General features: G+C 30.9%; 1 non-coding gene across 1 annotated transcript; it reads right to left on the bottom strand.

The window, feature by feature from the left end:
- Positions 1 to 2893: 2893 nt before the first annotated feature.
- TRNAK-CUU lies at positions 2894 to 2966 on the bottom strand. The gene has a single exon. It is a non-coding gene; the product is annotated as a tRNA-Lys (tRNA).
- Positions 2967 to 4708: the final 1742 nt, after the last annotated feature.

The following is a 4708-nucleotide window of genomic DNA, read 5'->3' as shown; positions in this document are numbered from 1 at the left end:
GTAAAATATGGTATGAACATTGCCATGAACAGTATCATGAACAGTGCTACAGTGCACCGATGCACTAAAATTTCGAAGCAAAATTATGCATCGATGCACTGCTACAGTACTGCTATAGTATTTTCGTAAAAATATGTAGAAACTCGTAAAAATCTAAGCTTTAATCCGTATAAAATTTATCAATTACATATATGCATTTAAAACATTACAAAACTCAATCGTATGACTTTTCAAAACCGATTAGAACATATCGGATTTAATCATTTATTTACATGCCAACCACTTTCCTTATTATAAAATACATACTATATATTTCTTTTCTGATCTGATCTTTGGAAAGGAGGAATTGACTTGTCTTGCATAACTTTTATCAATCTTCCTCTTCTCGGAACCTACGCGTGAAACAATCACACGCTAAGTCGTTGACTTAGTGAGGCATATAAAACATATAATAAAAATCATAAAACTTTTCATATAACAGAGTGCATACTTGTACGTAAATCATCATTTTCATGATCTCTATTATTATCATTAACCCATTATTCATATGATCTTGTACTTATCACTTTGGTATATCATGTAACACATATATCATTTCACAAAGAAACACTCATAGCATCATATAATTCATGCAATTACCTTTGATAACCTTTTATAAGCCCATGTACATTATTGAGAACTTAAGGTATGTGAGTACATTGAGGTTATGGACTAATGTTGTCACCACAACTCGTATAAATGTCCCGAAAGACCTATCCATAGGTCATAAAGAACCTCGACAATTGTCCATAGGTCCCGAAAAACCTAGGTAAATTGTCCATATGTTCCTTAGAACATATGTATATTGTCCATATGTCCCGAAAGACATAAGTAATTATGTCCATATGTTCCGTAGATCATTTCGGGACATTTATACGGCATGCCAACTATACCCCTAGCTCTGATATCGAATAACATGGGCATTATCATTTATAACATTTCATATTACTTGTTATTTCTCTTCTGTCACATACCACATGTATGTGTAAGCATATATTCCATATTACATGTAATCACGTAGATCATTTCATATGGCTTATATCATTTCTCATTTGTTCATGTACGTATGTCATTTCTTGTTCGCATATGTTCATATATACATCACATAGCACGTAAAATAACATCTAAACTTATACATGTACTCATATACATACTTTCATATAGTCCATATATCACTGCCATATAACCTCTCTTACAATTTTACATAATCACTTATATCACATTAACTATATATTATTTTCATGTATTTACTTTCACATATACATATCATTTCATTATCCTTATTATTATTATTCTTATCATCACCTCTTTATTTATTTACATAAGCCACATAGCATTTACAATAACATATTCACTCATATAATCAAGCATATATACATTTCATGTCATTCATTTCATTTTCTGTATCCTTATCACATAGCTTATTTTATTTCTCAAGTTCCTATATATATATATATTATATATATATATATATATATATATCACATAACGCATAAAACAACATAACCAACATATCACATATACATGTAATTATGTAAATCATGTCATATACCATAATATTTTAAGAGTTACTTCTTACCATAGTAACTCCGTCAATGGCTCATCGCAAGTCAATGTTTGATCAATAACATAAGTACAATTTAAATTGCACTCACCTTAGCCTTGCTTTGATTCGATCCTAATTCTTTGATTGTTTCGGGAACACGTTTAGGCTCTGTATCTACATAAATATAATTTTCGAGACGATTATCAGAAGCCTAAATCTTATAACTTGATGTTAATAACTTAAGTTAGTTTAATTAACCAAAATTCCATTTTCCTTTAGGAGTGTATCGATGCACTATGGGTGCATCGGTAAACAAAATAGCTTTGAAATTCTCATGCATCGATGCACTCCTTAATGTTCGATGTACCTTCAAAATTTGTCTTAGTGCATCGGTACACATTCATAGTGTATCGATGCATCTATCAATTATAAATTGATTTTAATCCGAAAATTCCATAACTTTTCATTAAAATTCTTCATGTTTCATTCCCCTTTCTATTCTTAACTCAAGTACATATACTTAAACTAATTTCTACTCATTCAATACATCTTTAACCTTAAAATTCCATCTTTCATATGGAAATCAATAATCATACCAAATTTTCAAGATACTCTAAATTCAATTCTATCACTTCATATATCTTAATTAAGTTGATGATAAGTCAAATTTAGTTTCAAATTCAACTTATCAACTATTTTCCAAAAATTCACTTAAAAACTCATTTTCTTTAATCTTTCATTACTTCTTCATCTTTTGATTTTAAGATAACTTAAGTTTTCCTTAAACTTAGTTATCATCTAATGATCAAAACTCAACCTTTAAATCAACAAATAATCAACTAATTAGAAAACGTACTTTTGCAAGTTTGGCTTTCTTCTTCTCTCGTACATGAAGAAGAAGAAGATAAAATGGAGAAAATATCTCCTCATCCTTATCCCACCTACATATATATCATTTTTTTCATTTCCAAGTCAAATGACCATTTTGCCCTTTCATTCTTTTAATAATTACTACTAACTTTCAGGAAATATCTCCACATAAATCATTGAACTATTCAACGATTTTATTTTAATCATCAAATTCTAAAATTTTACAATTTAGTCACTAACCCGTAGTTTGGGATGTTACATTCTCATTTCATCATTAATCTTTCCAAAACTTGCAACTTGATCCCTATAAAAAATAAAAATTAGCTGACCTTATTCTCATATGTAATGGGGTAAGGGGGAGGTAGGATAGTAGGCTGCCCCCAACGCCAGGTTGAGAGCAGCTTCCGTGGGAGACCTTCGACAGACAGAATTATGAATTGCCCACCGTGGGACTCGATCCCACGACCACAAGGTTAAGAGCCTTGCGCTCTACCAACTGAGCTGGACAGACAATTCTTGCAACTTGATCCCTATGATTTATTTAAATTCTTAATCAACCCAATACAACATTCCATGTTAATCTAGATGCAACATTTCATCAATCCAACCATAATTTCCAGCATGGTACTTTAGTTTTCCAACAATTACCTATTAATCCTTCACTTTTCAAACCATGCAAAATAGTCCTTGAAACCCAACAAAGTTTCAATTTGATCCAAAACACAATTTCCAAGCATCTAAGATCATTCTAAACCATTCACATATCAAACTAACAAATTTTTAACATCTCTCCATAATACCCCATCATAGCCAAAACTTTCAATTAAGTCCCTCCTAATCATTTCCAATCAATTTGCAGACTTATTATACTTCCATAACACTCCTAAAGTTATATTACAACCTTATCTCAATTAAATTCAACTTTCTCTTCAACCACCATAAATACTCACTTCACCATTTACGCATGAAACATTGAAATACTTATATCAATTTGTAGAGAATTAAGTGTATAACAATTTCTTATTTCACACTTTAGTCCAAATTCTGACTAAAATTGATTAAAAATGAAAAATAAAAACTTTGCTCACCTTGGTTATGGAGTCACGGAAGAATGGAGAAGATGGGAGAAGAATTCTTGAGTTCTCCATACAAATATCTCTTAATTTATCTTAAAATTACTTTTAATTTTCATATTAGCCAAAAAGTCAAAATTACTTTTAATGAATCCTAATTTTACCACCATGCAATCCTTTTATCTCCATTTTAATATCATTAAATAAATATAAAAATATCATTTATCAATTTCCATATTCACCCTTCCAATTTTTCAAAAATTCAATTTAGTCACTAAATTTTACTATTCCACTCTAACATGGAAATTCGTCCAAATTACACTGATTCACATCAAATTATACTAATTAAAAATACCAATATAATTTTTCTAATCTCAAACTTCCTTCCTTCAAATTTTGTAGATTCGATCCAATTATCTGAATATTTTATTGGACTTTATCGCTTAATAAACTTTTATATCAATTTCAAATCAAAATTCTAAAACCCACTAAAATTATTTTCTTGGGCTGAACTACTCAATTACATACCCAAAATAAACTTTTGAAAATTTACATTTTTAGTCTCTAAACTTTTCAAATTTACACTTTGATCACCAAACTTTCAAATTTTACTTTTCAATCACCAGTCTAAAATTTGAGATATTACACAAGGACTTACCCTTAAGATGAGCAATCTCCCAAGCAAGCTCCTAACTCCAACTCCCCACTCTACATTGCAAATGGCAAGCCTGCAACACACTCAACCAATTTGTTTTAGAAAAAGTGCAGCCAAAGAAAATATGGTCCCTAGACTCAAGCTCATTACCACAGAGAACAAAAACAACATCCACATTAATACCAAAGGAAATCAACCTATCCTTCGTAGGCAATCTCTTAAAAATTATCATCCAAGAGATGATCGAGTGCTTTGGAATATGAAATTGTTATCAAACCAATCTATGCCACTCCACCTGCCCCTCCTCTGCCTAACATCCTTCCAAATCTCAACAATAATGAGGTTATGATCAAAAAAATCCAATTGCATTTTAGCCGCCCTTAATTTCAACAAGTCTTCTCCAAATTCAGCTACTCCCTACTTTCACACTCACCTTCCAAAAGGTAAATCTCTTAGGGGGTGTTTGGTTCAAGGATTATGTGATTCCCATGGGATGGGAATCTCACATTCCCATGTTTGGTTAGC

This window comes from Hibiscus syriacus, unplaced genomic scaffold, assembly GCF_006381635.1.
Source record: "Hibiscus syriacus cultivar Baekdansim isolate YM2019G1 unplaced genomic scaffold, ASM638163v2 tig00110187_pilon, whole genome shotgun sequence".
In the NCBI taxonomy this organism is placed as follows: domain Eukaryota; kingdom Viridiplantae; phylum Streptophyta; class Magnoliopsida; order Malvales; family Malvaceae; genus Hibiscus; species Hibiscus syriacus.
The sequence above is the reverse complement of the archived record's forward strand: the minus strand, read 5'-3'. Positions and strand labels throughout refer to the sequence as shown.